This window comes from Lepidochelys olivacea (assembly GCF_965140295.1).
Source record: "Lepidochelys olivacea isolate rLepOli2 genome assembly, chromosome: 14".
NCBI classification, from domain to species: Eukaryota; Metazoa; Chordata; order Testudines; family Cheloniidae; genus Lepidochelys; species Lepidochelys olivacea.
Window position 1 is genome coordinate 43,022,031 of NC_140424.1, and position 23,907 is coordinate 43,045,937.

Genomic DNA, 23,907 nt, shown 5'->3' on the forward strand with positions numbered 1-23,907 from the left:
ATTGCTGGAGCCTCTTCAAGACCACCACATCCATCTCAGCACCTCAGTAAGTGGATTTAATTTATTGATTTTATATCAGATACCTTCTATCTTTGAGGGGGCTCCTATTTTTCAAGTGATTTTTTTCCTCCAAGTGCAGCAGAAATAATTTAGAGAGAGAGAGATTCAGTAGAAATAAAGAGCAGGTCTGTGTTTTATGTACCATATGAGTGGCAGGACTTGGCTAATGTGAAGTCCTTTATCACTGTCAGAACTGGTAAGTGAATCTCTCTAATGCAATACAGGATATTTTATTTCAGTTTTGTCAATACATGTCACAGAAAACTTCATAGCCAGTGACAGTCTCTATACATACAAATTGAAGTGCAGGACAATACAGTCTTATGTTGCACACCTTTCATACACATTGGAGGGATACAAGTAAAGCATTTAAGCTAAAGCACTGACTTGCCCACTGTAGTACATAAAGAGCCATGCATTGGATGAGTCTGGGGAAGAATGACTGAACACATGGAATCTGAGAGACTCAAGGAGCAGGAGGATTTCATTGTTTTATTGCAGAAGTTTAACATAGATTGGGGAGAAGAGATGGGATCTGAAAATACCTATGGAGCCACTTTGATGCAGAAGGTCCTGGAGGCAAGACCAGAAGCTGCGGGGCATGTAGAGAAGGGTTCTACTAGATATTATGGAGAGGCAACTAAAGAGGCAGAGGTCTGTTATCTCAGGAAATGGGGCTGAAGAACAGGAAGAAGTGAATGAGAACCTGGCCACTGCGGATGATGAAGGCAACCAGGGAATCTTTGTACTGCGTTCTGAAATGGACAGAAAGTCACAGACGGTTTCCAAGGACAGGGATGATGTTTCCATTTCTGAGCGTGGTCATGGAGGAGCTACTGTAATGCAAGTCAGCTGCAGTGTAATGAGTTGTGAGTTAGGGGAGATCAACAGAGTAGTAGTAAGGATGAGAGGAGACTTGTGTGGTGTAATTTAAAGCTGTAAAATGTAAATCATAGTATACATTTTTGAAAACGTTTGAAAATTAAAAACTTTAAAACTTTGATATTTTGGAGAACTATGATAAAGATAAAGGTAAGTTAGTTAGTTTAATAACTTTAGAGTGTGTTTTCTGTAAGTACAGCAGGGAAATTGATCTAAATGATTAACTATATTAAGCTGTTGATCTGAGCCTTCATATTTTCACTGTATTGATATTTAATTTGCTAAGTAAATATCCCAAACATGTTATCAAGCTACTTACACACTATATATATAACACTGCTGTACTATCCATAATGGTATTTCATAGTGACGATTTTTTTGTATCAATCTGGCTTTATCGTGTTCTCCTCTTTATTTATATTTTAAAGTAATTATTTTGAACTTACAGATGAACTGTATTTATAAAGCTATTTTCTTTTTACATACACACCTATGAATATAATTAAATTATTATACAGGGCCTGAAAATGATTCTTACGAAAGTACCCCTTTAGACTTGTATTAATAGTTTATATTTTCATGACATTTTTTGTTTTAGCATAAGGCCCTTCTTATCTAGCTGTCAAGGTGTAAGCTTTTATAAAGCTATAGCCGCGCTCTTCAGACATTACTTTCACATAGGACTGGATATTCTTCTCTTGAAAAATATTTTAAGAGCCAGATTCTGTTCATGAGTAACATTAGAAGTCACTGGAGTTACTCCCAGCTTACATCAGTGTAACCGAGAGCTGAATTTGCCCCCCAAATTGTTCAGTTGTTTCTTAGCTAAAATTACGCTATGTTGAGAATTGACTGTGAAAATAATTTGGAACTTACTATTTCCAATGTCACAACTAGTCGGCAAATAACACTGAGCAGAGAGCTTGCTACTATGAATAGTCCCATTGGTTTTAGTCCCTAAACTTGAAAATGAAAACTAACTTTCTGTGGAAACATGGGAGTAACATCAAATAATAAGTCAAACTGAAAGACAGTTTACAGTAGAAGCCTGATCTAGAATTCCACTGCTTCTCCATTTCTAAACCCCCCTCCACCCCCAAATGATCCTTTTAGCCTGAAATGTGTGTGTTAGTCTGAGGCTAGATGAGAATGTTCTTTGGAAAGTTTGAAGTAAATTCAACAATCATTTTATTTTTTTAGTGATAAGAAAGGAGAGAGGGGACAGTTTTCACTTTTGGGAAATTGTTTTCACCAATTTTTTTCCCACTCATAACTTATGAACAAATTTATTCTTTCAAATTAATAGTATTAAGGCCACGATCCTGCCAACACTCATGTGATTAACTTAACACATGTGAGTAGTGTGTAAAGTAAAGCATGTGCCTCTGTGTTCACGGGATCATGCTCTTGAGCTCAACAAAAATGCGAATGCAGTGGGCAGTGGTAGAGTCTGCCAGGTGCTATTGCCGTGCTTTGTCGACAATAAATCCAGCCTGGTACCTTCATGCCTGAACAGATCTTGTGGTCATTGGATGGTTCACTCGAGGTCTGCTGTGCCAGCTGTCTTTATGAACACTGGGCTACCATTTTCTGAAGTTACTCAAAGGGCCAGTATTCAGCTGGTGCAACTCTAAGAGAGGGTCTGTGCCCAGTTAAGGAGGCCATTGAGGCATGCCATCAATTGTGACCAGAATCAGCCACGGAAGGATCTTTGCTTTTTAAGAGAATGTGAGTTGGTTTGGGTATTTTCCTGCAACTTCTGTTGGTTTAGAGTAAAGAAGAAGCTTAGATAAGATATGTGGTTTTGTTTGTAAATCATCCTGTTGCTGTGTTTTTTTCTCAACGAAGTAAATAACTTTGTTTTTGAGAGAAAAGTGCTGTCTTTGAAATCCACATTGTAGTAGGAAGAGAGCCTGAGATTTAAGCCCTTGTATCAGAGGCCTGGTATGATGCAGGACCTGCTCACAGAATCTGGCAGGAACAGGGCTAATACTGCAGAAATACACGTTCCTAAGAAGTGCTAGGCACAGAGTACTCACGTAAACACATCCTGATATCAAATGGTACCAGGACATCCCGGTATCAAGGATGGTACAAAAACATAGCCCAAGGAGAACAGGAACACGCTGACCCCTCCTAAAAGGTAAGGTCAGGATGACAGTACGTAATAGAGATGTTTTGATTGAACCAACACGTACAAGGTGATGGGTGATAACTAGCCACGTTAGGGGCAGTAACTAGCTGTGTCAAAGGGGCAGTGTGTACCTTGTTTGTATCAGGGTACAAAGATGTATCTCAGAGGGAGTGTCTTTGGCCAGCCTAGGGGGGAACAGAAAGTCCCGCCACTGACTGAGCTGCGTCATTGTCACGGGCATACATGTCTTAGTATCCTCGTAGAATCTGCCAGGTGCTATTACCGTGCTTTGTCGACAATAAACCCAGCCTGGTACCTTCATGCCTTAACAGATCTTGTGGTCATTGGGCGGTTCACTCGAGGTCTGCTGTGCCAGGTGTCTGCACAGAGCTGGGGCAGCACATAGGGAGAACACAGAGAGGGGACACACACAGCCGAACATCTGAGGCAAGTTGTCTTCTGCCTCAGAGCCCAATACCCAAGTTACAAGAACCTGTCAGCAGAGGCATCTATTCTGGTTTTGGTATAGACAAAACCACAACAAATCTGGAGTTTCTTGGCCCAGCCATTTTGGAGGAATTGTGAGCCAAAGAAGAATTTTTTTTTTTCAAAAGCAACCTTCTAGTAAACTCTCAAAATACTGCTGCACAGGCTCAAAGGAGAACAAGTTGCTATGTTTCTTATTCCTCACACTGGATACTGAAGGATTTTCACCAAATATTGACTCTTGCAGGTCTCCCTCAGTGCCCACATTGGCATCGGATCGCTCTGGGAGTTGGATGGGCTGGGAATGTCATCCTGGCGGGAGCTGTGATTGTGCTGGGCGTCTGGGGTGAGTAGTTGCAGGCCTTATATTTTTGTTATTATTACTACAGTAAAATCAACTCAGATTCACGGACGATATTGTATTGATTGCCGAAAATACTATCAAACTACAGAAAATGTTGCAAGAACTCAGCACAAAAAGCAGCCAAGTCAGACTGAAAATTAACTGCTCTAAAACGAAATTTTTGCGGTCTGATACCTTGCCAAAAGCCTAAATAACAATCAAGGGAGAACCAATAGAAGAAGTTGAGCAATAGGTCTATTTGAGCCAAGAAATTAACATGTGCTACGATCAGGAGGGTGAACTCTCACAAAGAAAGAAATCAGGTTGGTGCGCATTCAATTCTATCAAGGCTGTCCTCCAAGGAAAAATCAACAAAGCAACACGCGCCACCCTCTGAAACTCAACAGCATTGCCAGCAACGTTGTATGGCAGCGAAACACGGGCGCCAATGAAGACAGAGGACCAGCAACTGTCTGTCATGGAGAGGGCGATGGGAAGAAGAATTCTGGGAATTTCAATCCGCAACTGAGTCCCCCGTGAAGTGATCAGACAGCAGAGCGAAGTGCAGGATGCCATTGTTGAAAGCAGGTACAGTAAAATGCGATGGGCCGGGCATCAAGCGAGGCTCCCTGACAATCGATGGACTGCAGCTGTTGCTGAGTAGTACCCATGGGAACTGAAATGACCAGTCAGCCGATCTCCAAAGAGAGGGGAAGATTTTATAGTGAAAAGGCCGCACACGGAGAAGGAAGGCCAGGGTACGAGAAGAATGGAAGACGTGTTGTGGTTGGCGCAATCTATATGACGGCTGCAGGATCAAGGTGATCAAGGTGACTACACTGGCTTCCAGGGCCCCCATTTTACTGGGTTCTTTACAGATACCGGGTTAGACTGTCCCTTAGCCAAGGAGCTCACAGTCTCAATGTGCACCTTGAATTCGCCTGTTACTTCACAATCCCACGGAGATCTCATTTCTGATTCCCGTCTATTTGTGAATGAAATACTTGACACATTGGACCATGCAAGTCAAAACTTTACATTAACTAGATGTAGTTAAGATCTTGGGATATAAAAATTGTGTGATTGGACTAAAACAGCTTCATCATTAAATGTGCAGGGAAAAGTGGACGTTTTTGAGAGCTCTCCTGCCGACAAACAGCAGCTACACTGCGCGGCTTTTAGCAACACGGCTGTCACGGCACAGCCGAGTTACTGAAAGCCTGGTCGTGTAGCCAGAGCCAAAGTTTCACTCTATTCCAGGGGTTCTCAAACTTCATGGCACACAACCCCCCTTCTGACAACGAAGTTATTACGTGAGCTTGCTGGGGCAGAGCCTGAGCCCCACTGCCTCGGCTGCGGGGAGAAGGGGCCGCGGTCCAAGCTCCACCACCCAAGTGGAGGGAGGGGGGCTGCAGCCCAACCCCTGCTGCTCCGGGTGGGGGTGAGCTCGGGCTTCAGCTTGACCCCTGGGTCCCAGCAAGTCTAATGCTGGCCCTGGCAACCCCATTCAAATGGGGTGTGACCCACTTTGGCATCCTGACTCACGGTTTGACAGCCACTGCTCTATTCTATCAAAGGCTTCCTCGACGTCAAGCAACAACCAGAGAAATGGATCTTTTTTTGCTCTGGCGTTATGGATGATTCCACGTACTCGCCGAATATTGTCTGACGTTTGTCTATCCTTAAGGAATCCAGTTGTAGCTGGATTTAGAGAAGACGCCATCACAGGCTGGACTCAGCTAGTTCCTATTTTTGCTAAAGACTTTGTATTTGTGGGTCCCTTGAGATGGACTTTCAATGCCATTCTGCCAGGGGAGGAACTGACAGAAGCTATTCTGGCTGTTCTCCCGAAAGGTGGAAAAGACCTTACCCCTGTGTCGTTCCTGTCGCCCTGTATTTCTGCTGACTCACAACAAAAGTTTTTCAAAAGCAGCCACGACAGCCCCCTGGCCAGAGATGGGAGGGGAGCAAAGCAGCGCCCCCTCCCTGCCGCGCCCAGCTGTTGCTCCTGGAGGTGCAGCCTTGGTGTTTCCTGGACTGACAGCACAGGATTGGTGCCCTGTCCTGCGCAGCCTCCTGGGGCTCCAGGCAGCACCTCTGCGGACACATGGGGTGGGCAGAGTGACCATACATCCCATTTTGGCAGGGACAGTCCCTTTTTTAAGCCCTGTCCCACCCGCCCCAACTTTGCATACACACAGTTTGTGTACATACAGTCTCATACAAACAAAGACTTAAGTTTGAATCACTTTCGACATCACCAACAGAAGTGTACAAACACTGCCTCTGATCTGCTGGCAACACTTCAGTACAAAGGACAGAACGCCATGGACTGGACAATCTCAAGCATCCAGTTTTTCAAAGCTGTGGAGAGAAACTGCAGGAGTACTTAAAGACACAATCCAAGGAGCAGCTTACATGCCAGAGGCTATGCGTGAACAGCCCAGGAGTTGGGGTTCTCACAGCAGAGCAGGGTAAGGCTGGCTCCCAGACTCCAGGATTGGAGTGACCTAGGAGATCACCGGTCCAGATAACACCAGGGGAACGTCACAGCGTGGCTTGACAGAGATACTTGTAAACTCATTTGGCTGTGTCTCCACCTGTTGATGGCTGAGTGATCACAGTACACGGAGGGGTTTGCTGCTTGTCACTTGCATGGCACTGTGAGAGAGCCCAGGCTGGAGAGTTTAAGGGGACTCAGCTTAGACCAGTTTGTAACCATGGGGGGATGTCATGCCTGTATGTTTTGTATTAATTAGGGCTGTCAAGTGATTAAAAAAAAATAATCACGATTAATTGTGCAATTAATCGCACTGTTAAATACTAGAATACCATTTAAATATTTTTGGATGTTTTCTACATTTTCAAATATATTGATTTCAATTACAACACAGAATACAAAGTGTACAGTGCTCACTTTATATTTTTTATTACAAACATTTCCATTGTAAAAAAAACTTCAATTCACTTCACTGAAGTACTGTAGTGCAATCTCTTTATCATGAAAGTTGAACTTACAAATGCAGAATTATGTAAAAAAGAGCAACTGCACTTAACAATAAAACAGTGTAAAACTTTAGAGCCTACAAGTCCGCCCAGTCCTACTTCTTGTTCAGCCAATCGCTCAGACAAACAAGCATTCAGTGCTGGGGAGGACAGGGGAGGAGGGAAGGAAGCAATGACGTGTGCAGGAGGAGAGTGATGAAGGTGTCTTGCTGCTGTTTCTGGAAGGGTGGAACAAGGAGACATCGCATTTCACAGGGAAGGGCTTATTTTGGTCCCTGACGCATTTTTCATGCCCCAAGAAATTGGTAGTGCCCTGCTGATAAGCATCAAGCTTATGGGTTAACTGGTTAAACTTTTACATCTCTACTAGTCCCCCTCCATTGCATGTTCCTTTCACTTTGCATATGCATCAGGTTTGGTACAGATCCAGTTCCTCAGAGAATAGCACCTTGAAGAGCTCACGAAGACATCGCTCAGATACGCGCAGTCCCCTTCTGCTCTTACTTCAAACCTGTAATGTAAGCCATGGAGCTAGTCAGGAGCTGAACGTTTCCCCCTCCACCCGCAATAGTCACCATCGAGGTGGCGTTCCACACATTTGGATGGTGACACAGAGCTGCAGCGCTCACAGGTTTTCAGGGTTTCCCCTTTCTGCACCAGCAACAGGATTCACCCCAAACTCCTGCCTGGCAGCCAAGGATCAGAACAGGAGGAAACATTTCAGGCAATCATTAGGCACAGCAAACTGAAAAAGGGATCCGAGTGGAGTGGCTCACGGCTGCTCAGCAAACCAGAATTTTTCCATGACACGGCCATAGTCAGCTATCTTAAAAAAAAAAAAAATTCTAACCCTTTATGACTGATGCAAACTTTAAAAATACAAACAGAGTGTAGCCAATGTAGCAATATCTGCCTGAGTCGGCAGACCATGGAAACTGAAGTGTACCAGAACAGTGAGGTGTCTATTTAGCACCTTCAAATTAAAAGTAACCCAGGCCCAGATCCTTTAAGGATCTGGGCCTGAGTTAGACTTAGGCATAGGCGCCGACTCCGTGGGTGCTCTGGGGCTGGAACACCCACAGGGAAAAAATGGTGGGTTCTGAACACCCACCGACAGCCCCCCTATCAGCGCCCCCCACCCAGCGCCTCCCATCAGCTGGTGGGCCCCACGGATCAGTGCCTCTCCCCTCCCACCCCGCGCCTCCCGTGATCAGCTGTTTCGCGGCATGCAGGAGGCTCTGGGGGGAGGGGGAAGGAGCAAGGATGCGGCGTGCTCGGGGGAGGGGGCGGAACTGGGCGAGGCGGGTGTGGAGTGGGGGTGGGAAAAGGCGGGGTGGGGGTGGGGCCTTGGAGGAAGGAGTGGAGTGGGGGCGGGGCCTGGAGCAGAGCCGGGGGTCAAGCACCCCCCGGCACTTTGGAAAGCCGGTGCCTGTGGGGGTAGGCAGTGCACAGCCATGCTCAAGACAAATGCAGCAGCTGCGCTGATCAGCAAGGGATCACAAAGAGCCTCTGGCGTTACAGCCTGTTTCACTGCAGAGGTGCATCCACTGGGACGCTACCCCCCAGGGGTTTTAACTCCTACCGAGACAGCACGCTGGAGAAAGGGCATTGGGAGCCCAGAAACACACACTCCTTCTTGCACCGTATTGTGCAGCACAGAAGAGTTAGGCCCTATTTTAACACCGGTTTTAAGATTAAAAGCTCTAATGGGGTAAGCTGTGGATCCGTCCAAGCTAACATTTCAGTCGCTTGTGATTTACCCCTGGGAAAGCAAAAAGACAGAAATGGACTCACAGCTGCTGGTTGAATAGGGTTCCGTTCACCCACTTCCAGGGCTGGCTTGATTCTCTTCTGAGCCCAATCCAGTGCTCAACGGGGCCTGCATAGCGCACCATGAAATCCTGAACAACAGGACAGTGTGTATCAGACTCTGCCGTGTTCCTGGGATCCTGCCCCACAGGGCTTTGTACAGCAGGGAATCTCAATTGTATAGCTAAGGGCTTGTCTCCACATCAGAGTTGCACAGCTTGAGCTATACCAGTATAGTTACTGAAGGGCCAAAAATCCATTAATATGTACGTAAGACCTTGACCACAGTCTCTGTTAAGAGCTTTTCACATAGGCCCAAATTCCACAGCTTGGTCTGAGGCATGAGGCCTAGCTAACAATGAACAATACATGGTTAAAAGAAAGCTGGCGTAAACAGGAGACAACCTTGTTTTGTTTCAACTAGTTAAGTGGAGTCAGCATAATTCCAGATTGGGAGACTTACCAGGAGTCAGAGTTACAGGCCCAAAGCACTGAGAGGAGCCTAAAGGAAGAAGATAACGTGCTTGACTTGACACACTCCCCAAAGGCCAACCAGAGTTCAGGGACAGGCCTAACATGTCAGCATGAGCTATGACATCCTCCCTTTCACAGATGCTAATTCTAGTTCGCAGAAACGTAGTGGTAACCCTAAAACAATTGCTATTGCTGTGTACTGCTCACTATTCTTTTTGCTTTAAACTCCCAGGAATGTACCTGTTGGCCAAGCGGAAGAGCCATCTCATTTCTATGGAACCAAAAATCAGCATTTAACCTACACATTGCAATAGGAAACGTTTGACGGAGAACAACTGTGTATTAGCGACATGTTAACCTGAGCTACGGGCGGAGCCATTATGTAATCTTTTAGACTATTGGCTTATTGGGCTAATTTTGTCTTGCTGCTAGAACCTAGCCAGGGGCTCGGGAATTCCCACCCCGCTGCTTCTCTCCACCCATTGGCACCCTATATAATCTATTGTAATCAATTGTTTGGCAGTGTCTCACTGGGCCTGATAAGCAAAGTAACACTCTGCCAGTGCTGTGCATAATAATCCCTGCTGCTTGACTCCACACGGTGTCCATCTCTGTTCCTTCAGATGGCGACGAGGATGGGATACAAGTTTGTGAACTGACTGGGCGCCAGAGACGGACATCCAAAAGAGAGGTGAGTATGTTTAATTTACCACCTCATTAGGCTAGGGATGAACGTCTCTCATCCCCTTCAGACACAGCTTGCTCCCGCTTTTTAAAATTTAAGTGAAAAGGAACCTAGACACGTGTAATCCAAGTGTAGGGGTTAAAAAGGGGTACCAATTGGGAAGGGAGACGAGTACAAGAGGGTTATATACTGTTTAACTAAGGGGTGTATTACGGAGGATTGGACAAACAACCAGCAAGCGACTGGCTGTGAGTTAAGCCCAGAATTGCCTGGGTATGCGAGTGGTAGGCAGTGCGAACTGGTGATCCCACTTCCTCACTGTACGTAACACTGCAAGTCCTGACAGAGCGCCCCCCATCAGGCACGTGATGTATATTCCCTTGAATAGTACAAGTCCCCAGCAAGGCCGGCAATTTTGTGTAAATTGAGACCATGGTGATAAGCGGGGCGGTGGGGAACGTACTTCCCCAATAAGGTCAGCAGTCGGGGTAATCAAAAAGCCATGGCATCTAAGGGGGAGACGAAAGTCAGCCCTCGGGAATATTTAGAGTATAAACACATAAAGACCCGGCAGGCGGCAGTTAAAAAAAGCAAATTATGTTGCAGCCGGACCAGTGGAAGAGTTGGTTGAATGGTGGAATGACCAAAAAGGTGACAAAACAGACAAAGCAGTGATAGTAATATTGAATATCCTCAATATAAAGAAAAGGAAAATAAAACTCTAAAAGCTGATAATAAGGCACTAAGAGATAAAAGCCTGTACCAGAATGACAATACTCCCTTCAAAATGTGTAGCTGTCAGGCAGACGGGAAAGATCCCAAAGCAACAGAATCAAAATTACCATGCCAGGGGCACACCCCTAGATTAGAAGAGGGGGAGCTCACAACTGGCACTTGACAGCCAACTGTACCACCGATTAATTATCCGTGGAAAGATCTGGCAGTGAGGAGCAAAGGCGATAGACCTGAACCCCCTCCATACGGGCCAGCACCTCAAGGGCCAAATCTGGGCACCACCAGGGATAATGGGAGGAGCCACAGGCGTTAGTTGCCCCAGGGGATCATGTACAAACGCATGGCCCCAATTAAAACGCAGTCAAGAAGGCTCAGAAATGTTAATGCGAATGGTGAGCCAGGACGGGGATTCAGGACGGAAACCACCGAGATCTACCGTCCCTTTACCACACAGGAAAGCCAGGTGCTGCTGTCCGATCTGCCCGAACTCAAGCGTGATAATAAGAATGCCGAGTTCTGGGACAAACCGCATGGCCTGACTGAAATGCAAATGTCCCAGGGATGTGTGGGACAACTTAGACAACAAATGGAAAACCAGGCACTGGGCTGAGGATCATGACTCCAACCAGGTGGGAGCCGCTCTCACAGAAGAACCAGCCCCGAACCCAGAATCCGGAAGCCAAACCAAATTTAAAGCTGCACTTTCTACAGCTCTAGGAGCTCAAACCACCAAATGGGAAGCCTTGCAATCAGTGATTCAGCAGAAAGGGGAGTCTGCCATGTCCTATGCCGAAAAGAAGTTGGATGAGTTCTGCTCTTATTCAGGCCTGGATAATATAACAACCCGAGACCATGACGTGTTCCTCCAAAATTTTAAAAGAAGGATTGTCTGCGGACCACCAAGCGGTCCTGGCGTTAGGCAGCTGGGTTGGAGATTCATACTCAGCCGTGATGAAATGGGCCACGGATTTAGAAAATAGAAAGAAAAAGAAGATAGTGGCAACCATCCCCTCCGAGGAGGTTGCAGCGGTTCATGCACTCAGATCTGCTACCAGTTACACCTGTAACAAGCCAGGACATCTGGCATGTGATTGTAAAGACAAGAAGAAAACCAAAATGTGCAGTAACTCTAAAAAAATTGGCCACACAAAAGAGAATTGCTTCTACCCTCGGGTGGGGGTAAGGAAGGCTAGTGGCCAAGCAAGCAAAATAAAACGTATAAAACTGGAACCCAAGAACAGGAACAGGCTAAACAAATCCAGGAGTTGCTCAAACTCCTGGCTAACAAGTAGGTAATAGCGGCCTCCGTGGCTGGCACTGTAGGCGACCCATGGATGTCTCATAACGCACGAGTAGGGGGCCAGTCGTGCAAAATGTTAATAGACACGGGAGCCTTGGTATCGATAACCAGCCAAGACCTCCCCTTACCCAGCAAACCGTATGGATTGAAGGGATGGGAGGGGGAAGATTAAAAGCAACCCTAAGTCAGCCAGTAGAAATAGAATTTGAGGATATGATCACAGTAAGCCAAAACTGGGTTTGCCCCGAGGAAGGAGACACAATTTGCGGCATAGATCTCCTTAGAGAGCCTTAGAGAGACAGGTTTCAGTCGGTCCTCCGAGCCCCTGGGGGTGGGGGATGGAGAGCTATTGTCCCACTGGAGGCCTTCGTCACACCTTTCGGGCACTGGGGAATTAGCGGGGCGCCCCTCAGGCAGGGGGAGCGCCGGCCCGAGTCTGTAGCGCACAGTTCTGCTACCCAAGGCCGGCTGGCCGGGGTAGGGGAACGCGGGCCCACCCAACTCCACGGCGTTCCAGCCCAGGGCCCTGACAGTGGCGGGAGGCGAAGGTCCCGCCGCTGGGTCAGCGGGGCCATCCGCGCCCCGCTGACCAAACACACCCACCCCACGGTGCAGTTCTGCCCCTGGGCTACTTCCTACCCGGTCTCTCAAGCGGGTCTCTCCGGTCCCTCCGGGTATTCCGCTGCTGGCAGCTCCAGCTCCCCCTCTGTGTCAGACTCACGCCGGCCCGGGCTACAGCCGGGCCCCTCCAGGTCCTCCGGGTACTCAGCGGCTGGCAGTCCTGGTCGCCACAGGCCTTCCTCCCGGTCAGTTCCCGGTCGGCAGCAAGATCACGAGGGAGCAGCCAGCTGCCTGTGTGTCTCCCTTCCTGGTGCTCTCCTCGCTGGGCAAAGAGCCCCGCCTTTTGTACTTCCTGTCCCACCCCGCCCCTTCCGGGGATTGGCGGAAGCTTGGTCTGGCCCCGCCCACTCAGGCTGAGAGGGTGGCTCTTTACCCTCTGGTTCAGAGGGGAGCCACCCCGGCTCCCTACACCCTGGCTGGTTGCCAAGAAAACGCAAAACTGGGCAGGGGAGGCTGGGAAGCCATAAAGCTGCCATCTCCAGTCAGAAGCTGAGGGTTCAAAAGGTCCGTACTGATCACAGAGGCACATTGATAGCCAGGGCAGGGACTTAGCTTCCAGAATCTCACTCATTCTCACCTCCAATCCTGAGAAACATCAAAGATCCTACTCACACTCCAGGGGTGGGGCTCTGCCCACATTTCAACTCTGTCTGTCATGCCAAGCCCAGTCCATTGCAGTTAGAAAGAATCTGCAGGAGTCTCACCTTTTCCTCCTGGGTGTCAATTACAGCCAGGGAAGCATTGAACAAAGAGCAGAAGTGCTGGCTAGAATCCCAGTTCTTTTCTTCCTTTGACAAATAGTAGCATTTTCCTTGGTATCCAACCCATTCCTCCAGGCAGCAGAGGCCAAACGGGGGCCCCTGAGATGGGACAGTAGAGGTGACTCGACCATCCAAAGATCTTGTGAATAGGAGCACTGAAAACGAAAGAACACAGGGTTAAGAGACTGGTGACACATATACCTGCTCTCTGAGAAGAGCAAACAGGAATAATCTCATTAGATCCACATTTCAGACTCCTGAAGACTCTGGAAGCTGCTCAGAGGATGGGAGGGAGCCAGGAAGTCGTTAGAATCTGAATCAGTTATGAGGGGCCACCACACCTCGGTTTGTTGGTGTGGAGTGTGGGGCTGAATTCAGTGAGGATGCAGACAGACAGGATTTCCATGCATCAGCACAAAATGCAGAATTCAGAGCTAGGCCCAAATTCAGGGAGCTGCAGAGCTGTCAAAAGGACCAGCGGGAGAATACAGAAAAGCTCGATTTTGTTATGATCAGCTAGGACATAGACTGCTACACTGGGCTGGCTGATTCCCTCTTCCTGCTCTTTGCTTTGCTCTCCTAGAGAGGCATGTTGAGACCAAAGTGTCAATATCCATTTCAGGAGATAAAACACTGAAATTTGAAAGTGCTGGACCCAGTAGAGAGGACGACGTCAGCTCTGCTAGGCCTGATAATGCTACTAAAAAGAGAAGGGCGCTCATATAAAATTAGAAGCAGACTTTAAGGGCTGGCAGCCACTCTGACTGGGTCTGCCTCCCCAACCACTGTCAATAGACTAGGAATATTTCAATTGGATCAAATTATTAAACAATGTGTAAACACCTAGAGGATAACAGAGTAATGAGGAATACCCTACATGGATTTGCCAAGAACAAATCATGCCAAACCATCCTCATTTCCTTTTTTGACCGGGTTACTGACCTAGTAACTAACTGAAGTGGTTTAGAGGGGAAGTGAAGGCAGTTATAATAATATATATACATATATATTTCAGTGCCATCAGACAGCAGCAGTAGGATCACCATAACTCACATCCAGCGCAGCGGATGGATAGCCAGAGGTGGGTTTATTAGGGCCACGATGGGTAAGAACTGTTAAATCCCGCATCGGTTAGTGGTTTCCCCCACAATAATCCCTCCTGCTTGCTCTCCGCCTGGAAGGGATTGTTTCCTGAGATGTTCTTTTCTGGGGTGGGAAGTTTTTGAGTCAAACCCCTCCAGTGATTGTTGAGCATATCCCCTTTTCTGCACCAGAGTAACTCAGTAGCTGCACCCATGTGGCTGGCGCTCAGTGAGGAACAGACAGTGAGTTAGGAAACCAGGCCTTTGTTATCAAAGAAAGAGCATGCTCAGCTCACACACGAGGCATGCTGAGATGGAGATGGCCCTGGAGATTTAACTGTGTAGTGCAGGGGTAGTCAATAGGTGGACCATGGGTCAAATCTGGACTGCAGGTGCTTTTTATTGCCAGAGATCTTTTTATTTACTTTACTTTTGTTATATTTTTTTATTTTCTCTGCAGTCTGGACCTTGGCTACTCCTTGACCAAGAAATGTGGACCTTGACTAAAAATAATTGACTACCCCGGTGTAGTGCATACTACCATGCACACGCATACTGTGGAACTGAGTAGGAAAGTCAGTGATTAGGACTTGTCACCACGATTTAAATGTTTGCGTCTAGCTGAGGTGTGAATCTACCCCACACCAGACTGCTGCGGTCTGACTGTCTATGGGCACCCTACTGACATGCATTAACAGTTTGTTAATACATTTTGATCTACTCCCCTTTCAAAGAGGAACAGATCAAATCACATTAACAAATTTAAACGTGCATCAGCAAGGTGCACACTGAGAATTCAGAGCAGACTAGTGTGAGGTAGATTCATAGAATATCAGGGTTGGAAGGGATCTCCTGAAGTCATCTAGCCCAACCCCCTGCTCAAAGCAGGACCAATCCCCAATTAAATCATCCCAGCCAGGGCTTTGTCAAGCCAGGACTTAAAAACTTCTAAGGATGGATATTCCACCACCTCCCTAGGTAACCCATTTCAGTGCTTCACCACCCTCCTAGTGAAAGTCTTTCCTAATATCCAACCTAAACCTCCCCCACCGCAACTTGAGACCATTACTCCTTGTTCTGTCATCTGGTACCACTGAAAATAGTCTAGATCCATCCTCTTTGGAACCCCCTTTCAGGTAGTTGAAAGCAGCTATCAAATCCCCCCTCATTCTTCTCTTCTGCAGACTAAATAATCTCAGTTCCCACAGCCTCTCCTCATAAGTCATGTACTCCAGCCCCCTAATCATTTTTGTTGCCCTCCGCTGGACTCTTTCCAATTTTTCCACATCCTTCTTGTCGTGTGGGGCCCAAAACTGGACACAGTACTCCAGATGAGGCCTCACCAATGCCGAATAGAGGGGAACAATCACTTCCCTCAATCTGCTGGCAAGGCTCCTACTTATACAGCCCAAAATGCTGTTAGCCTTCTTGGCAACAAGGACACACTGTTGACTCATATCCAGCTTCTCGTCCACTGTAACCCCTGGGTCCTTTTCTGCAGAACTGCTGCCTAGCCATTCGGTCCCTAGTCTGTAGCGGTGCATGGGATTCTTCCGTCCTAAGTGCAGGACTCTGCACTTGTCCTTGTTGTACCTCATCAGATTTCTTTTGGCCCAATCCTCTAATTTGTCTAGGTCCCTCTGTATCCTATCCCTACCCTGCAGCGTACCTACCACTCCTCCCAGTTTAGTGTCATCTGCAAACTTGCTGAGGGTGCAAACCTCGCCATCCTCCAGATCATTAATGAAGATATTGAACAAAACTGGCCCCAGGACCGACCCTTCGGACATTCCGCTTGATACCAGTAGCCAACTAGACATGGAGCCATTGATCACTACCCACTAAGCCCGATAATCTAGCCAGCTTTCTATCCACCTTATAGTCCATTCATCCAGCCCATACTTCTTTAACTTGCTGGCAAGACTACTGTGGGAGACCGTAACAAAAGCTTTACTAAAGTCAAGGAATAACACGTCCACTGCTTCCCCGCCATCCACAGAGCCAGTGATCTCATCATAGAAGGCAATTAGGTTAGTCAGGCATGACTTGCTCTTGGTGAATCCATGCTGACTGTTCCTGATCACTTTCTTCTCCTCTAAGTGCTTCAAAATTGATTCCTTGAGGACCCACACCCCAGCTTGCCATGAACTAAATATTCCTGTACACAAGCCCCTAAAATAAAAGGAGTACTTGTGGCACCTTAGAGACTAACCAATTTATTTGACCATGAGCTTTCGTGAGCTACAGCTCACTTCATCGGATGCATACTTTAGGAAAGCCCCTAAAATAGTTTTTGACACATGCCCAGCTATATTTGTGCAACTCATTTCAGGAGCGACTGCAGCTGAGAGTTTAATAATTACAAGTTTCATACCCTGTATAGAGCACTGAATATTAAGACTCTAGAGACTCTGTGAGAGAGGCTGCCAGACCTCCTAGGTCCCTTCCAAAGTCTCCTACAATGGAAGAGGTATATCAAGGAACCTCTTTGTTCTGGGAACCTCCCTGCACCCGGAGGTGAAGAACCCCAGAGCTCACAGATCTCCCCTCACCTTACCCTGTGTGAGTCAATGGGATTCAGGGGCTGTCTATGGCAGAACAATTTCCATGGATGTAATGCTGGTGATGAATGAGTCTCCATGGAACGATGGGTGGCTCATTTTGGGCGCTGCAGTGAATTGCATCAATGCAAGCCCCTCTCTGTCTGCACCTCTTCAGCTGCACTGATGTCATTACATTGGCACAAAGGATGCAGACTAGCTTGGACTCAACCCACGCTCCTAGCTGCTAAACTCTCCTGAGGTCCAGTGATCAGATCCCAGGGCAACAGATAAATCCACCCCTGACAATCGTACAGCACCTGCTTTCCCAGACTATGGTACAGCAGGGTTCACATTCACCAGGAACAGCCGCTCTCGGAACTAGCAGGTGTGGTCTGTGCAGACTGGGGGAGTGAATGGCACTAAGGGACTCTTTACTGCCGAGGTCACCGGTCAACTCTGCACAAGTCACAGAACCATAGAAATGTAGGACTGGAAGGGACCTCAGTAGGTCACCCGAGACATGACCAAGTAAACATAGACCGCAGCAAATTTTAGCCCTGCAGCCACGAACCTGAGTCAACAGAGATGGGCCAGCCACTGCCATACTGCTGGACTTTTAGCACTGTGTAGACATAGCCTTAGCGTCTGGCTTTTAAGCCCTTCTCTCCTAGGTCAGCCCTGTCCCGTGTTAACGCACAGGAAAAGAGTCATCACAAGGATGTCCAAGGATGAAAGGACAGGAGACTAGAGCCTTGCAAGTGCATACACATCTAGGAGGCCTCTGGCCGCCACAGTCCCCAAACACACAATCCCCAGTAGACCACACTGTAAACTGTAACCAAGCCAAAACCAAAACCCAGCCAGACAAACCAGCTCCCTTGATGGCGGTGTCCGCACTGCATTCTAAGGCTCATTTCAGTGACGCTGAAGGTTCTGCCACCCCAGCCCCGGGCACGACCCGGGGATGCAGGAAGGCCAGGCTGGTACCTCAGGGGCACAAGCTGCAGGCATAGGGCCCAGCTTATTGCTGCCCTGCACCTTCTCCGGTCAATCACCCGCACTCTACACGGGTATCGGTGACTGTGCCTGGGGCCCAGCAATAGTCACGCGGACCCAAAGTGCTCAGAGATCTGCTGGGGGAACTAATTTCAGTCCCGACACAGAGAGTGCCCAGGTGCAGGGGTCTGGGAGGGAGCAGGAGAGGGTCGGGCTCTGGGAGGGAGCAGGAGGAGGGTTGGAGAGGAACATTCCCCAGGAATCCTCTGTCCCAGGGGCAGAAGCCAGACAGGCCAGGAGGAGAGACCGTGACTGTGGTGGCTCCAGGGGGAATGGGATGTGCAGAGAGGGGGAAGGGAGGCCTGAGAACTCACCTGCCAGGACAGTAACAGCGATGAGACATAAGGACACAACTGCGAGGACAATTCTATATTTCTTATAGTAGTTACATTTCTTGCCATTACAATGAGGGTCTGAAACAGAAAGACCCCTCAAGCAGGGCTGTGAGGACGCATCTCACTGACAGCACCCCGGCTGGAGCTGCCCTAGAACATGCACCTTTCTGCCGATTGCTCCTTCCCTCAGACGCTCTGGGGTACAGAGACAGGGACCCGCATACTCTGGGGGCAGGAGCTCAAACTGCCCCCCCATCCCCATCCCCGCTCCGCCCCCTGCCGAGTTCTGGCTGGGCCCACACTGCAGAGTGCCCCTGTCCCCGCACACTGGGGTCTCACACTGGCCGTACACAGCAGAAGGGGGGAGAACGAACCGGGCAGAGATGGCCCAGTGCGGTCATAGGGGGTCTGACACACCCAGCCCAGGAGGGCCCTGCACGGCCCCCGCTGTGTCCGCCAGACAGCAGGTGTGAGCCAGGGATCGGTGCCCTGAGAGCCCCTGGGGGTGATCCAGTCCCTGCTGCCCACAGACAGGGGGTGGCTGGGCACTGGCTGCTGCCACTGAGAGCCTGGCCCCATGTGGGGCAGCCTCAGGGTCTCTCTCCAGCCTGTTCCCAGGCAGCGACGCCCCATTACCTGGCTCCCCTCCAGCCTTCAGGTGTCCAGTGCCGTCAACAGGCCACTCCTGCCGCGGCTCTTCGCCCCCAGCAGGTCCAGCTGCTGGCCCCATCGTCTCTCTCAGCGACACCCAGGCTACAGGCACTGCTGCAGGCGCTGGGCTGGGGTCAGCTCCTCTCGGTCTGACTGGGTCCCACTCGGCCAAGCCAAGCTGGGGCGGGGGTCCTGGCCCTGGTCGCCCCCCTGCTCCGGACTCTCCAATCTGGAAGCCGAGACGGACCCAGGACAAGTCACGGGCGGGCGGGGGGGGGGGGCGATTTGTGGTTTCTCGTTCCCTGCCCAGCAGCCCAACCCCCTGCCAGAGGCGGTGCCATGATGATTGAACCCCCTTAACCCCCATCGGCCCCTCCACCCCCCAGGGCTTCAGAGACCTGATCTGCCACGGGCCCCGCCCACCCGTGACAGGCACCCGGGGGGGGGGGGGGGGAAGAGGAGCAGAGCCCCCCGGGAAGCAGCAGAGGTGAAAGTAAGCCGGTCCGGACCAGCGCATTGGCAAGAGCCAGTACACCCTGCCGGACCAGACCGGCTTCCCCAGCGGTGATTTAAAGGGCCCGGAGCTCCTGCCACTGCGGGGCTTTAAAAGGGCTTTAAACAGGGCACCGCCCCCGGCTGCCCCAGGCATCCTCCGCTCCTTACAGTAGCGTGGGGCTCCTCAGTCACAAACCTGGGTTCCTGGGCGGAATTCGGTCCCCGCCCGCCGCTCTTAGGCAGCTGGGTGACCCTGGCTGCGGAGCCTGTGAGGCTGCTGGCCTTTCTGAATCTGCATTCTCGCCCCTCTTCCCTCCCCATCCCGCTCCCGCGTCAGAAGTCCCAGGCAGAGCTCACACCTGCGAAAGCCAGAGCAGGGACCCCCTTGGCTCCTGCTTTATGATCCAGCCTGGACAGCTGGGTTAATGCAGCGCCAAAGCAGAGAGTTTTAACCCTGAGGCAGACTGTGAAGTGCAGGCTCCCCACAGTGATGTTAATTGGCCCCTGTTGCACAGACCTGTATGGGATGATCAGAGGGTTTGCGGCTTATGCTGTTGAATATGAACCGATCGACGTGCAGTATTTTGGGAGGGGGCGGTTGGCTACTGGGCATTTGTTAGGAGCATTTAATAGCTGTCTGGGAGGACCAGAAATTAGATCTTGGGGTTGCTGGAATGTGACTGTTGCAGTGATCTGTGGTGTGTTGGATCCATACACCTACTGGTGCAGGGCTCCTTCCAGAGCAGGTGACAGTATATGGGGCATAGGAGAGGAATTGGGGAAGCAAACGCAGTCAGAGGCTCCCAGAAATGAAAGGTTCTTTTGATGCCATCAGAGTGCCCCTTTCTTTCCAGTAGCTTGGACAAGGGCCCGGCTGGGCTGGCAGACTTCGTTCTGGGGCCTACACATCAGATTTCAAATGTTCTGTAGCTAATACATAATTTTACTATTGCTGGTTGCAACTGCTCCTGAGAGCTCCTCTAAGGCAGTAGAGAAAATAGCCACAGTGGGGTGTGTGTCATCATTGATGACTTTAAATGCCCAGATACACAAAGGGTGTGTGCCAGCTTTTATAGGGACGCAAGTGGCTCTGCAGGGAAATGTGTTGTGCTGGGCACGCTCTGCCTTTAGTCTCTGCTTCCTCACTTCCTAAAAATGAAAAGTCACTTGTATAAAAAAACATATTACGGTAGCACCTAGAGACCCTCACTGAGATCAGGGCCCTACTGTGCCTGGCGCTGCATAGACACACAGCGAGAGAGAGTCCCTGTCCCCAAGAACTTAGCATCTAAGTCCTTGCCTAAACTTGGGGGGAGGAGGGGGGAAACAGCTGTTGTGCTTAAAACCCTGATAGCATGTAGTGTAGAAAGTGTTGAATACTTCTTTAAAGGTGCTAACAGGACACAGTCAAGACTCGTGGGGAACCTTGGGTCTAGACGAGGCCTAAATAGAGGATGGGAGGGTAAACGGGCACAGAGAAGGGGAAGGGACTTGCCCAGGGTCACCCAGCTGGTCAGTGGCACATCTAGGAATTGAACCCTGACCCCGTCTAGTGCCCGTTCCACTAGACCATGGTGCCTCACTACTACCATGCAGTGATGTGCGATCACACCACCTGGGAAGGTTTAAAAATCAGCTGCTGTTGAGTCCCTGCAGCACAGAGGGGGATGCAAACAAATTGGGCAAGGTGGAAAACTTTCTCCTGATGTGCAGAACTCAAGACTCTTAACTCTCTCATTTTCAGAGGTAGCATCTAAACCCCCTTTGGCTGCTCCGCGCACCACTGCTCACACTGCACCCTCTGCAAGGACCTGGGGCCCAGTCAGCGGGGTCGGGTTCCAAGTTAAATGTTACTGTTTCCCAGCAGTCCAAGCAAACTGGAGCTGCATCCAGAGCCACTGCTCTTCCCTCACTGCCTCCTTGGCTGGGATCAACAGTGAGCAGGGCGCAGTGAGAGAAACACACAGATGCTTCTGTCATCACAACAGCCTGGGCCTGGCAACGACTGGCAGGGCTGGAATCAGGCTGGGCTCAGTCCATGTGGCTGGGAGGTCAGAGTGAGTGAGACTCACCTGCCTGCCCTTAAAGCCCTAGATGGGTGATTTCCCCCTCCGTAGGGCCGGGCCAGCTGAGTCTGCTCTTATCCTTGATGACCACAAGACGTGGGGAAGGGGGTATCCCACTGAGGAGCAGTCCCCTCCAGTCCAGCTCGAGCCTGTGTAAAAGGTGGCAGGCTAGCAACACAGGGCAGGGAGAAAAGGAGGCCACTGCTAAGTAGGCCACTGTGGGGCAAGGGGAAGAAAAAGGCGAAGCAGCCCGAGCGAGAAGACAGCCCCCATTGGTGGTGGTAGAATGGCTCCAAAAGAAGGGGGAAGGGGACTCACTGGCTGCCTGCGGAGTCCCGGGTTCCTCCGTTGTCCCGCGCACCGGCCCCGGAGCCCCGTGAAGGCTGCAGTGCAGGGCGCCCATCCCAGCGGGCAGCGCCGTGCAGCCCGGAGCAACAGCTGGACGGTGCGGGAGGGGTCCCAGATCCCCCGCCCCGGGCTGTGCTGGCCACGCGGGCTGCTAATGACGGGGGTGGGGGGGGAGGAGCCGCGTTACCAGGAGCAGGCGCTGAGTGGTTCCAGGGAGCGGAGCAGCCAGGAAGACGCTGGGAAGAACATTGAGAAGAAGCGTCGCGTGGCTGGGAGCGAGGCTCATTTTTCCCGATCGCCGCGACCTAGGGCCCAGCCCCACACGTTCCGCCTGCCCGGAGCCCACGGGACGCTCGGGTATGAGGCGCCGCCGGGGCGCCCGGAGAAACCGAAGGGCCATGTGGGGGGAGAGAGGTACCCCGACGTTATGGCTGGGGCGGAGCCAACCTGTGGGCTTCGATCGTCGCCACTACACCTGGACGTGCGCGTGCTATGCAATCAGCCACCTCACCCCCCATGTTCTGTTGTTAAATACCCCGGGGTGGAGCATCGCCATACCCCTCCGGCGCCGGCCAGGCCACTGCAGCCCTTGCGGGTACCCAGGGACTCCGCCTCCCCGCCAGCTGGGTGCCTGTCACTGGCGGGTGGGGCCCGTAGCAGATCAGGCCTCTGAAGCCCTTGCGGGCAGAGGGGCCGGTGGGGGTTAAGGGGGTTTAATCATCATGGCACCGCCTCTGGCAGGGGGTTGGGCTGCTGGGCAGGGAACGAGAAACTTAAATCACCCCCACCTCTGACCTGTCCTGCTTGGTCCTGTCTCGGCTTCCAGATTGGCTGGAGAGTCCGGAGCAAGGCGGGAGGAGGGGGGGAAGCAGGGCCAGGACCCCAGCCCCGGCTTTGCTGCTGCTGAATTGGACCCAGTCAGACTGAGAGGAGCGGACCCCAGCCCAGTGTCTGTAGCCTGAGTGTTGCTGAGAGAGACAATGGGGCAAGGAGCAAGTTCCAGTGAGAGTGAAAAACCATTGAAGGCTCTTAATGAGAGAAGATACAGGAAGATCAAAGGAGATCCAGGTAATGGGGCGTCGCTGCCTGGGAACAGGCTGGAGAGAGACACTGATGCTTCCACACATGGGGCCATGTTCTCAGTGGAAGCAGCTGGTGCCCAGCAACCCCCCATCTGTGGGCAGCAGGGACTGGATCTCCCCTGGGGGCTGGCCAGGCACCGATCCCTGGCTCACAGCTGCTGTCTGGTGCGCACAGCAGTGGCCGTGGGGCTGTGCGGGTGGCAGACTGACCCATCTCTGCCTGGTTCATTCTCCTCCCCTTCTACTGTGTATGGCTCGTGTGAGACCCCAGGATGCGGGGACAGGCGCACTCAGCAGTGTGGGCCCAGCCGGCGCTCCGCAGGGGGCAGCTTGAGCTCCTGCCACCAGGACATGCGGGTCCTTGTCTCCGTGCCCCTGAACTCACCAGGCCCCGTGACAGCCTGGCTGGGGGTGCCCAGGGGAGGGCACTGGGCTGAGGGGAAGGAGAGACTGTTCTGCCAGCCCCAGCCGGCCTGAAACTCCGGGCCCCTCTCCTAGAGCGTCTGATGGAAGAGTGACTGACTGACAGTAACAAGGGAATTTGGGGTTGGGTAGGAAAATAAAAAAAACAGGTCCTTAGATGCACAGGGGCAGTGCCTTGACATAAGTGTGGTACCAGGGGACCGAAATGTGGTAGGCACTGAGATCGTGTCAGTGCTGAGTAGGGGTGAGTCAGGCATCTCTTTAACCAGCAAGTCTTTAGAGCGAGTGGACTTTCCATCATTAGTCAGTTTCAGTTCATGGTTCTTCCTAGCCCTCGATTTTCGTTACAGGCAGAAAGTACACTTTTGAGGCACATGTGACTCTTCGAGGCAGCAAATGCAGTGGGAATGTCCATAGTTGATTGGAATTGCCTCTCCTGCCAGGAGAGGCAATGTTTAAACCCAGGAAAGCGGGGCACATTTCCCATCTGGCTTTCACTTCCCCAGAGGGAAGAGACAAAGAAGAACTAA

The 23,907-nt window shown here is 50.6% G+C and overlaps 1 long non-coding RNA gene across 1 annotated transcript; it reads right to left on the reverse strand.

Annotated features, from left to right (window-relative positions):
* Positions 1–6,933: 6,933 nt before the first annotated feature.
* Positions 6,934–12,777, reverse strand: LOC311530768. The gene is made up of 3 exons (XR_014714089.1): positions 12,554–12,777; positions 8,706–8,812; positions 6,934–7,422 (listed from the first exon to the last, which is right to left on the reverse strand). It is a non-coding gene; the product is annotated as an uncharacterized lncRNA (long non-coding RNA).
* Positions 12,778–23,907: the final 11,130 nt, after the last annotated feature.